Here is a 13746-nt window from a genome sequence, read left to right as displayed (position 1 = left end):
ACTGAGGAAGATATAGCCAATCAGAGGACTTGAATGTACCACCAAGAGTAACGGGGACTTATGAGTTGCTGTTGAAGGAACCTGCCCAAATACCCGTAAATTTACATGGAAACGCTTATGAAAACCAAATAGGATGAAAAAAACGTCAATAGCTACAGCGTTTGCGCGAAATTGCTCCCCGTGAAGCTGATTTTTTGGTCAACAGCAGCTCATAAGTCGGAGGAACCCTATCGCCTTATGCATTTTTAGCGGGAAATATCTGTCGTCTCATTGGCTGAGACGTCCTCTGCTGTGATTGGTTGTAGTATGTGACGTCAGGCAATAGTATTTTTATGAATGAATTCGACTCGGTTGGAGCGAAGTATCTATATGTATTGCAGATGAATTAGGACTGATAAATTATAGTTTATAGTAAAAATAAACTTCTAATATAATTAACTTACTAATAAAATAGATAATAAATCTTGTTCGAATGCTTAAGCTGATTAAATACGTCTTTTTAGAAGAAATAATGAACTAGGTTTTGGCTACGATGTTTACCTTGTATTTGGGAGTTTGTAAACAGAAATAACAACCAATCACAGCTGAGAAGATACAGCCAATCAGAGGGCTGGATTATCCCACCAAGAGAGCGTTTCTGCGATTTATGAGCTGTTGCTTGAGAAATCAGTTACTTATTTATTACATTAAAAGTTCAAAGGCTTTGGCATTATTAACTCGCTAGCCAACAGCAGCCATAATCCAGAGGAACCCTCTCACCTTTATGTATATTTAGCGGGAAATATCTGTTGTCTCTGACTGATTCGTTCTCTGCTGTGATTGGTGGTATTTATGACGTCATAGAACTATTTTTATGAATGAAATTACGTACCATACCTAGGAAGGGGGAAATACCTATACGTATATCAGAAGAATTAGGACTTAGATAATTAGATTTTATAAGAATAACATTATAAAAGGTAGTACTTCTTTAACTAAACAAATAAAGGCTCTTATCAAGGCCGTAAGTTAAATAAATACGTCAAACTCGAAAGAATAATAGACTGTGTTTCTGGCCACGATGTCTAGTTATGAGAGGCGGGGCTGGAGATTTATTGTTTTATGGGAAATTAGAGATATGTTTCAACAAACTATATAGAGATAGTCCTTATAAGATGTTTATATAACAATCTTTCAAAAGCATACATCTTAGAGACCAAATCTGTGTTTTCATTAAGAAAATACGTTTTAGTGAAGTCATGAACAGTAGGATGCATTTTACAGATTGCTTAAATGACTGAATTATTTTCTTTGCTGGTTGGAAGTGTTGTAAAATCGCTAATGGTGAATATTCAATAGATGATGATATTATAAATAGCTTATATAGTGAAGGAACTACCCAACTTTAATTCGTATTTTGTAGAATTTCAAGTAAACTTTCATTATTTAAGGGAATAAATGACTGTTTTGGTTGCGATGTTTGTGTGTGTGAAGCTGTAGCATATAATTTAAGCAAACATTAAACTGATGATGAAAAACGTGGATTAACTTATGATCTGAAAAATGCCCCAGCTGGTGTTGTAATATTGACATTAGTAGCCTATAATTTGATATTCAAATAAACTATATAGTTAGATTAGTGTAAACTAATAAGGTCAATATTTACTAATAACTAGAGGGAGCTCTAAAATTTAGGAGTAAAAAGTAGCTGGATTTCTTTTTAAGGTTGTGATGAGCTGATATTCACCAAAGGAACACGTTGGTTGACGGCGGACTTCCGTCTGACGCAAGGCAGGCATCCCTTGATGTAATTAGCAACTGCTGTTGACATACCAGTCCAGAAGAAACGGTCCTGAAGAAGAGTGTGTGTTCGATCACGACCGAGATGCCGACTTCGTCATGACATCCTTCCAAGGCCCACTGGTAAAACTTACTGGGAAGTACAACCTGACGCTTCGGCAAACCATGGACGAGTGTGTTCTGGATCAAGATTCCATCTTCCAAGACAAGATGATCTCTCTCCCTCATCAGTTGCTTAACTGCCAAAATGTTTGAGGAACATTTCTCTGAAGACTTCTCTCCTAGCCGACTGATGACTTCCACGAGATGGGGATCTTCTCTCTGGGCCAAGTCAGGATGCCTGAAAACTTTAAATCAATCAATCAATCTCTGGGCCAACCTTCAGTCCTCCTTGGTCATACTATGGAGACCATCCGTGGGCAGGCTAGATACCTGGCACTGTTGAGAACAGCAGATTGACTCCACAACTGGAACATCCTCTTGGACAGAAGCAAATACGGCATCAACAACTGGACTGGACACCTTTTGACAAATGGAACTTGGCCACTGGATACGAGATAGGGCATCAGCATCCACGTTAGTTTTGCCGCTCCGTTACACGATTTAAATATTGTAATTGGCCAACTGAGCAACCCAGCGATGTCCGGTGGCATCAAGCTTGGCAGAACTGAGGACATACGTGAGAGGGTTGTTGTCTGTATAGGCAGTGAATTGGGCTCCATACAAGTAGTCATGAAACTTTTCACAGACGAGAAACTAACTTGTGTGCAGGGTAGTTCTTCTCGGAGTTTTTCAATCCACGAGAGGCATAAGCAATGATGCGTTCCCGACCTTCCTGCTGTTGATAGAGGATTGCCCCTAAGCCCTCAGAACTGGCGTCGGTATGGAGAATAAATGGCTGCTTGTAGTCAGCAAACCCCAACAGTGGCACGGAAGTAACACGGGCGATTAACTCTTCAAAAGCCTTCTGGTGCTCTTCCTTCCAATGGAATGAGGCAGGTGGTTTCCGAGTTTTCCCACCATGGACCTTTATAACTGGGCCTTCTGTCAGCCGATGCAGTGGATGAGCAATACGGGCGAAGTCTTGCACAAAACGACGGTAATAGCCGACAAATCCCAGGAAACTCTGGACATCCTTCACAGACTTCGGAATGGGCCAGGACTGAACACTGCTGATCTTCTCGGGATCTGTGTGGATACCCCTCTCGGACACTACATGACCAAGGTACTTGATCTCCCGGGCAAAGAGATGACACTTAGAGGGTTTGAGCTTTAAAACCGGCCTGCTGCAAGCGCTTAAACACAGCTTCTAACCTGACCAGGTGTTCCTCAAACGTAGACGAATAAACGATGATGTCGTCGAGATACAGTAGACAGTACGTGAGGTACAAGTCGCCCATACAATGCTCCATAAGTCGTTGAAAGGTAGCTGGTGCATTTGTGAGACCAAATGGCATCCTGTTACACTCCCAGAACCCTAGGTTACCAACGGTGAATGCAGTCTTGTGCTTGTCTTCCTCGGCCAACTCTACTTGCCAGTACCCACTTTTCAAGTCCAAAGTACTAAACCACTTGGCACCATGCAGGTTGTCGAGCGTGTCATCGATGCGTGGCAAGGCATAAGAATCCCGGATGGTTAAGGAGTTGAGCTTTCGCAAGTCCAGACAGAAACGAAGAGACTTGTCCTTTTTACGGATGAGCACTACATTGGATGAGTAGGGACTCTTAGACTCGCGAATAACACCAAGATCAAGCATCTCCTGGATATGCTTACGGACCTCATCAACCATGGCTGGGGGGATGCGCCGATGTCGCTCTATAAAGGGTTGATCATCCTTCAAGTTGATTTGGCGTTGTACATGTTGTGTATGCCCAAGGTCCAGGTCGTGCAGCGAAAACACTGACTTCCAATTCTGGATCATCCTCCGAGCTTGGGCTACCTGGTCTGGAGACAAATGCTGCGATAGGTCAAACTTGGCCAAAAATGCGTCATCATCCATTTTTGCACCATGATCCACTGCTGTAGATGGCGCCGGTTGGGAACCAGGAGTAGGCGCAACGGATTGCTGTAGATGGCGCCGGTTGGGAACCAGGAGTAGGCGCAACGGATTGCTGCACCAGGTCTACATTATGCAACTCGCACAACACTGTCTTCGGGCAGATGGTCACCCCCTTGCTGGAAAAGTTCACGATTTCCACAGGAATCCGGCTGGTAGAAGTTCCAGGCTGAACCATGGTTATGGCTGGGGTCACCACCAAACCGCCGGGGAAAGACGATCGGGATGGATCTTCTATTGCCACTAAGGTAGGTGCGGACAGTACACTGAACCGACTACAACCATGAACCAATCGGCGACCCCCAGCAGGGATGACGATGGGCTTGGTGGTCCTTACAGAGCCCAAACTCTGAACAGTCGATGTAATAGTTTGTTGTTTCACCATGGCCTTGAATGCCATCTTCCAGGGAGCGGATAACCCGTCCAGACGAGTAGGTTCCCTGCAGTCTGCTTCACATCGGCTCAATATGTTCGTACCTACGAGAACAGGTACTTGACTATGATATTCAGTGTTGGGGACCACGAGCATTAAGGTATCGAGGCTAAGATCTAGGTCCGGAAATCGAAGGCTGACTTCAACATAACCGAGATACCTGAGGATGGTTCCATCAGCAATCTTCACCCGAAGCAATTCTTCCAGAGAATAGACCTCCAAACCAAGCTGTTGCTGAAACTGCTGAGAGTAATGCAGTAACATCCTCTCCTTCTATGGAAACATCTACTTCACAAGATGGGCCAACCAACCGATCAATGACGGGGCGCTCCCTGTCGACACCCAGCATATGCCCCATTAAGCTGGATTTTACCCATTTAAAGGACACTCGGCCCTGATGTATCCAGGTTGACGACACTTGTAGCATATGCCCCGAAAGGGCGGGCAGGTTGACTGTGATGCTGTAGGGGACTGGTCAACTGGGGCGGCTGCAGGAGCAGGCACTTGCAGTTGAGATGTGCTGGAGCCCTGTCCTCTGCCTCGACATCCACGACCCCGACCACGTCCCCTCCCAGACTCCAGTAACTTCTGCAGGGCCTCGACCTGTGTCTGCAAGACGTCCATCCTTTTCATGACGTCATCAAAGTCCTTCTTCTGTGATTGTAATAAGACAAAGATGATAGTTCAGCTTAACAATTTTATTGACTTGAAAAAATATAGTCCTTTAAGTAATCACTCCTATACTAATTGATTTACGCTGGCTGCCTATTACAGCAAGAATTTTGTTTAACAATTATGTAAAATAATCCATTAAGTTATCAGAACCGGACGTCCAAAATATCTAAGAGAATAGCTATGTATTGTGCAGCCAACGTTTGATCCGAGAATAGTTACAGATTGTTTCAAATTAATGGAACCAAGATACATGTCAACTGTACTAGGTTCTATAGCTTTCGAATGTGCAGCCCCAAGACCATACAATAAACTCCCTCTAGACATCCGAAGGATTAGAAATATTAAGACTTTCAAGAGAAAACTAAAGACTTTCTTGTTCTCAAAGCGCTTCGATAATGTGGACTTGACAATAAACGAGCAATATGCGGTGTGAAATGCTGAATGCCTTGGAATGTACACAATAAAATGAATTACGAAAAGTCCTGGAGAGAGTAAGGTTCCCCTGCAGTATAAGACCCGAAAAGCACATTTAAAGTAAAATTAAACTATACGAGCGGCCATTCTAACCAGACTCTGAGCCACTAAAAAAAAAAAAAGCGTTATTAAAAACAGGAGCTGATCTGACCTCCGCCAACGGTTAGGAGAGTCACCCATGGGCTAAGATCTATCTTTGTTGAAAATTAGGTCAAAATCCGTCGTGTGGTTTTGACGTAATTCTGTCCACACACACATACAAATAAATAAATAAACTGGCTCGATTTTATAACCACCTTGGTGAATGTAACAAGACTAGCCCCATGACTGTTATAGAAAAAGCCACGATTATTACAATATAAAAAACAAAATTAAGATCACCTACGTCACATGGAAACACAAACATGATTTAACGTAGACACGTACATTAGAATTTGGTTCCTAAAGAGTAATTTCAAATAAAGATTAAAACTATTATATGGTGTCACTGACGACATTCCCCAGATGTGAAACCAGTGCTTAGGTACGAACAGTTTAAAGGCTTAAAGGTCTAAAGGCAGCTCATGAATGGCAGAGGCAAAGGGGCAGTGACAGTAACATTGCTCTAGCAAGCAGGACAATGCCCTAGAGACTGACCATATGCACACATGATCAGAGCCCAAGCACCCTCTCCATCAAAGCTGTGACAAGGGAGGGCCAAGCAATGGCTGCTGATGACTCAGCATATAGACCTAAAGGCTCCCCCAAACCCCCTTCCTTAGCTCATAAGGATGGTGAGGTTGCAGCGACCAAAGAAATTAAAAGTTGAGTCGATTCCCAGTCTGGCAATCACCGAGCACGGACGTTACATTGGCAAATGTGAACATTAAATTCACTTGTACGCCAAGTTAGATTAAGATTATAATCATTATAACATCTGATCTAAGTTTTTCAGGGCTAAAACTCAACAGAAGCACTGGTCCTTTATAAATACCCTTAGCAAAGTCCAAATATTGTTGTTGTTGATTATTACCTCCGCCAACGAAGTTGAAAGTTGGTTATGTAACTTATGTTTTATCCCCTGTTTGTGTTTGTATGTGTGTTTGTGAACAGAGTCCTGGCCACAATTTCAATCGTAGAGTAATGAAACTCGCTGGGATTAACTGTTATGTGAAAAGCTGGAAAAGATTAAATTTTGCGTCAATAGGCGTTGGAGTGAGGACGTGCTGAAGAAGTGCTCTGTTGAAATTTAACAACAATAGTGGCAAGTTAAAAGTGAAAATCGTTAAGTTAATAATTTCCGACATCATTAAGTTAAGTAAACTGGAATCAGCGTCATTGGAATACTAAATAGTGCAAAATTACATATTAATAGTTGATTACAACTAGGACACAGGTAAGAGTTACCAATTATGGTTTTCCTGACCCATTTGGACTTAGATATAGTGTAAACTAGGAAAATGTTAGGAGCCATTAAGAAAATTAGAAGGAAACCTCATGAAAAGACTGAAACAGGAAAATCAGTTGAAGATGAAACAAATGAATTTCTACAGATAATGAAGAATACACCAGTATATGATAGTGACAACATGGAGGAAGGTGCTTGTGGAAGAAATGATGAATCAGCGAATGGATCGTTGGCCACCGTGGAATCTGATGACACTGAACTACGTGAGCACTGCAAGACTGTCGTTGCCAATGAGGGAATTTGTTGCAATAGATGTCAAAAATGGTATCATATTGAAAACGAATGTTCTGGATTAATAGAAAATTTATCACAAGCTGGCAGAAGACTATTGTGTAACGAACATATCCATTACATATGTAGAAATTGCACTGATAAGTTCAATGAGGATGCAGCAAACATACAAAGAAAAGTATTGGATGAAGAAGTCGTAATGTCCCATCATTTGGTTCAGGTCTTGATGAATAAAATAGAAGAAATGAAGGATAGCATAACAGAAATGAGAAACAAAGTGCAAGAAACAAGAAATGAGATGCAAGAATTAAGAAATGAAACGAAAGATTTAAAAAATGAAAAGAAAAGGAATGAAGATGACATAGATAGGAAGTACCTAACTGGCACATATGCTGAAAAGCTGAAATCAAAGAAAACATTGATTGTAAAATCAACTGATGAGGTGTCAGCAGTTAATAATAAGAAAACAATTATGACCAAATTAAAAGCCCAAGTTGAAAGTACTGCTGAAACAAAAGATGGCCACCTGATCATAAAATTTGCAGATAAACAGAACCTGGAGCAGCCAAAATCAGAATTGGAACAAGGTAATGTAAACAAGATCACTGTTACTGAAAAAGGAAAACTTAAACCGAAGATAAAACTTACTAATGTACCAGAAGATGATGATGATATTATTCAAAGTCTGAAGCTTAAGAACCAGTGGCTAAATAGACACATTGTAGAAAACGATGATCTGACTATCATAATGCAAGAAAATTCAAGAATGGATAAACATAAACACTATATTAGAAAATGTACACCTAACATACGTAAAGCAATCTATGAAAATGGAGATAAACTTAGTACCACATATAGAATATGTAATGTTTATGATCATTACATGCCCTACCAGTGTTACAAATGCCAGGAATTTGGGCATAGTGCAGCAAATTGCAAGAATAAACAGTCGTGCCCCAAGTGTGCAAGAGAACATAAAGCGGGTCATTGCAATGTTGTTGAACTTAAATGCATAAATTGTGTGAGAAAGAACTATGATGACACAGAACATAAATCCTATGACAAAGTAAACTGTGAAGTTTATAAGCAAGAAATAATAAGAGCCAGAAACAATACTGACCATGGCTTCGATTAAGAAAATATTATGTAATCTAATAAATATACAATCCATTGGCAACAAAACTCATATCATTAAGGAAGTCGTAAGTGATCAAGATGTAGATATTTGCTTATTAACTGAAACTTGGTTGAGTGGTAATGTGAGTGACAGATCGAAAATAAATAAAATGACACCTAAATCTTATAACTTTTATCATGAACCAAGAGAAGACAAAAGAGGTGGTGGCATTGGAATCTTAATTAAGAAATCATATAAAGTTACAGTAAGAAATCATCTCATAGTTAATTCATTTGAATATATGAATATTAAGATTTTATCTCGAAAGGTAAATCTACAAATAGTTATACTCTATAGACCACCGTGCAAAAGCAAAAGAATGTTTCTAGATGAATTTAATAACTTACTAGATACATTGAATGACAATCGAAATATAGTTATATGTGGTGATTTCAACCTACATCTTGATAACAGAGTAGACCCATATGTCAATGAATTTAGAGAATTGATTGACAACCACGACCTTGAAAACATAGTGTCTTAACCAACAGCTCAGTCTAATCATATACTAGATCTAGTTATAGTAAACAAAAACAACATCATCATACTAAATATGGAGATTGAACCTGACTGCTCTATATCCCCAATGCATAAGTTGATGTCTTTTGAAATAGACGTTAGAAAAAATAATGCAACACAGAAGGAAATCACATACAGAATTAAGACTAACTTTGATCCAAAAGAGTTCATTGAACAAAGCCTAGAGGATATAAAAGGGATAACACCAGTCTGTAACTGAAGAAAATCACACCCTCGTAGAGAGACAATACTACATAAACTGCATTACTGATAGAAGTAAAACTATACTTGCAACTAATTATAACAATAGGTGCCCGGAAATAACAAAAATAATCAAAATTAAAGAAAAATCGAACTGGTTTGATAATGAATTACACGAAGAGAAAAAAAGAAAAAGAAAAATGGAGGATAAATGGAAAAGAAATAAAAATAATGAAAACTGGCAACATTACAAAGCAGCTAGAAATCGCTACAATTACCTTATCTTAGTTAAAAAAAAAGGCCTATTATAAAAAAGTGTGCAATGAAAATGACCCACGGAAAATACATAAGAACCTAAAGAAACTATTAGGTCTGAAGACAGAAATAGTGTTGCCTGACATAACTAATGATCCTAAAGGCCTAGCAAATGATTTTATTGATTATTTTGAGGAAAAAATAAATCAAATCTGCTCCAGTTTTCATAACATCAGCACAACAGAGCGAAGGAATACATCAGCAACAGGTGTAAATAAGCTAAGGGTATTCAACGAGTTAAGTCAGAGTGATTATATGAGAATAATAAAGTAAAAAAAACCTACTGCGGAAATGATCCATTTCCAATTAATGATGTAAAAGATGCAGAAAATTTCCCCAGACTACAAGAGACCTACCGAAACATGGTAAATATGAGTTTAACACAGGCAGTTTTCCCTGATTGTGAAAAAGTTGCGTGTATCAAGCCTGTGTATAAAGGAAAAGGTGATGCAGACAATTTAAGTTCATATAGACCAATATCAAATCTGTCATATTTTTAAAGTGTTGCATTCTTGTAATGCTTGATCTAAGTGCAGCATTTGATACTGTAGAACATACATATCTGATGGAAGACCTTAAAGCTGTGGGCATCGTAGAACGAGCACACGACTGGTTTGTGAATTATCTTGAAAACCGCAAAGTTAAAGTAGTAATATCAGATGTTGAATCTGAGACAAGAAAACTAACCAAAGGGGTACCTCAAGGCAGTGTACAAGGTCCTCTCCTGTTTGAAATTTACACGATTGAACTGGCAAATATACTTGAAACTCACAGAGTTAAGTTTAAAATATACGCTGATGATACACAATTCTATTTCCCAATAGAATCAGTTGATGAAGCCAAAAGAAAGATACATGAAATAATGACTGACATTAAGGCTTGGATGTTAACAAAAAAGCTCAAGCTCAATGAAGACAAAAGTGAATGTATTATTTTTGGAAATGAAAAAGATATAAAAAGAATCGAATGCTTCCAAAGAATTGAAATAGGTCAATCGATCATTGACCTAAAGAAATCTGTTAGGAATCTTGGAGTAATCATGGATGATAGACTGACAATGAACGAACATATAAATAACATGGTAAGAAATTGCAACTATCATATAAGAAACATAGCATTTATTAGTAAATACTTAGATAAAAAATTTATGGCCATACTCATTTATCACCATATATTTTCAAGAATTGATTACTGCAACTCACTGTTCTATGGCTTACCAAATTATCAGCTGAAGAAAATTCAGAGAGGACAAAACAGAGCCGCCAGATTAATAAAAGGACTACACAATAGGGAAAGAATTACCCCTGCACTAATTAAATTACACTGGCTACCGGTAAAAGAGAGAATTGAATACAAGCTAATCTTACTAACGTTTAAGATACTGAACCAAAATGAACCAAAATATCTAAAAGAATGCCTGAATAAACTAGAACTAGCAACAAATGTTAACACAAGACATGAGTGACAAACATAGGCTATCTGAACCAAGAACAAATAGTAAATTTGGTGAAAGGGCTTTTAGCTACTGTGCGCCTAGACACTATATAAACTGCCAACTGAAATGAAGGACCTAAAGGGAGCAATTGAATTTAAGAAGAAACTAAAGACATTACTTTTCACAAGATCATATGATTTGGAAGATGCTACAATCAAAGAATTGTATAAGTTACAATGAAAATGTTTCGTTAGATGATTAATATGGACCCGCCCGAGAAGTAGTTCACTCGACTCCAGTGGAGGGTTGGAGTTGAACCCAAAACACGTAAGTAAAGCAAGTATGGCCACCATAAGGCTCAATACATCACAGTATGGCCTACATAAGGCACAATACTGCACATCATGGCCACCATAAGGCACAATACTACCCATATGGCCTACATAAGGCATAATACAGCACATTATTGCCACAATAAGGCACAATATAGCACAGTATGGCCTACATAAGGCACAATACAGCACAGTATGGTCTACATACGTCACAATGCTGCACAGTATAGCCACCATAAGGCACAATACTACCAATATGGCCTACATAAGGCACAATACTACCAATATGGCCTACATAAGGCACAATACAGCACAGTATGGCCTACATAAGGCACAATATAGCACAGTATGGCCTACATAAGGCACAATACAGCACAGTATGGCCTACATAAGGCACAATACTACCAATATGGCCTACATAAGGCACAATACAGCACAGTATGGCCTACATAAGGCACAATACAGCACATTATGGTCTACATAAGGCACAATACTGCACAGTATAGCCATCATATGTAGGGTAACCATTTATTTGCGACGTGAAAGGGGGACATCAGTATAAACTAACAAGTAAATACACGATACCATAATCCTGTCATGGGAAACCCCTCGCTCCATTTCCTATCCTAACACACGCTTTACTGCCTATGTATAAACTCTTCACTGCTTGCAGCAACCTTCCACTAATTCCATATAGCCTCATCACATTCCCCATCGCTTCCCCATCAACTCTATCACACGCTTTCTCCATGTCCATAAACGTAACATACACCTTTTTACTAAATATTTCTTCCATATCTGCTTTGCTGTAAAAAATCTGATCCACACATCTCTTACCTCTTCTTAAAACTACCCTGCACTTCTACGATTGCATCCTCCTCTTTTATCCTTAATTCTATTAATTAGTACTCTACAATACACTTTTCTAACCACACCGAAGCTGATACCCCTTGAATTACAACACGCACGCACATCTTCCTAACCTTTGTATAGCGGAACAATACCTGCACACACCCAGTACACCAATACCATTGATAACATAAAACCTATAGTCAATAATCTCACCAACCATTCAAGTACAGTCACACACCTTTCATTTAACATCTCAGCCTTCAAGCCATCCATACCAGGTGCTTTACATATCCAGGTTCTATCTAGGGTGACTGATATTGGATTAAATAATTGGGTCAGTTATTTTAACGACAGTTGTCAAATTGAAAGGAGAAAATGCATGTAAGCAATCCCAAAGTAACTCCTATTACAGCCCCCACTCTCTCTCTCTCTCTCTCTCTCTCTCTCTCTCTCTCTCTCTCTCTCTCTCAAAAATTAACCTATCAAGAAATAACCTACCATTCAAGGTAAGTTACAAGATTATACTTAAAAACATATATAAAATGATTAGTAAACGCTTGAAGTATCTAGACCTTGCAATTTTGACCAATTCTAAACAACTGTATGGAAAAAAATGAAAAATTCTACTGAATAAAAATCATAAAAAGCTAAAACTTCTTACTGGTTTCAACCCAAAAATGAAACAAGGAAACTAGAGGGGCTTATTTTTCGACCTTTTCTTCAACCTTGACCTTGACCTTTGACCTTCAACATTCAGTAATTGGCGTGGATTTTCATACACTTGCATATGAACCAAGTTTTAAGTCTCTGTAAGAACGATGTCCAAACTTGTGGCTGATTACGTGAATTGGACATTTTGCTTGACCGTGACCTTGATCTTCCAAAAATTAATAATTTCCAGCTTTTTACTTAAGTTAATCCATGCGAGTTTCATTACTCTACGATTAAAATTGTGGCCAAGAAGTTGTTCACAAACACACCCGAACAAACAACCACGAACAGAGGGTAAAACATAACCACCACCTAACTTCGTTGGCGGAGGTAATAATAAAAAAACCAATAACACTAAGAATATATAAGAATACCTCCATTCCAACCCCCACACCCACAAGCAACAAGAATCCAATAATTTCCACAAAAACTATTGAATTAAATAATGTGATATCATGAACATTAAATCGTCTAAATCCTTATATCCACGCATTGGATATCCGTAAGTATACCTCAAGTATTTTGATAGTTTATAAATCAATTTACCAGCAAAAAAAAAATTCCTTATAAATACAAATGATTATATTAAAACTTTAATTTTCAAAATACCTACCGTCATTATTTTGATCAGTCTCTTCCTAACGCCTGCTACTGTTACGTAGCTCAAGGAGCCCCGCCCCCTTTTACGGTCCTTCCCCTATCTGGGCTGGTAGGCCTAGGTCAAGGAATGTCTGAAAAAAAAATCAAGATGTTAAAAGGAATAAAAACAGATTTTTTAATACTTAAATTATAAGTATAACAACAAATGTTATGACAAAAATAACCTAATGCTGTGTGTATTGAGGAAAATGTCCTCACAAAGTAACAAATGATGTTCAAACTAGGCCCCTTCCCCCATGAAGCTATGATTTTGAATCTATCTCTCTCTCTCTCTCTCTCTCTCTCTCTCTCTCTCTCTCTCTCTCTCTCTCTCTCTCTCTCTCTCTCTCTCTCTCTCACTTTACTTCCTGGAACTCACCCTGACAACAGGGTACAATTATTGTCCTCATTTAAGTCGTCCCATGACAAGAATAACATTAGACAAACTTTTTCAGGTGAACTCGCTAAC

This window comes from Palaemon carinicauda, unplaced genomic scaffold, assembly GCF_036898095.1.
Source record: "Palaemon carinicauda isolate YSFRI2023 unplaced genomic scaffold, ASM3689809v2 scaffold113, whole genome shotgun sequence".
NCBI classification, from domain to species: domain Eukaryota; kingdom Metazoa; phylum Arthropoda; class Malacostraca; order Decapoda; family Palaemonidae; genus Palaemon; species Palaemon carinicauda.
Note: the sequence above shows the minus strand (reverse complement) of the source record.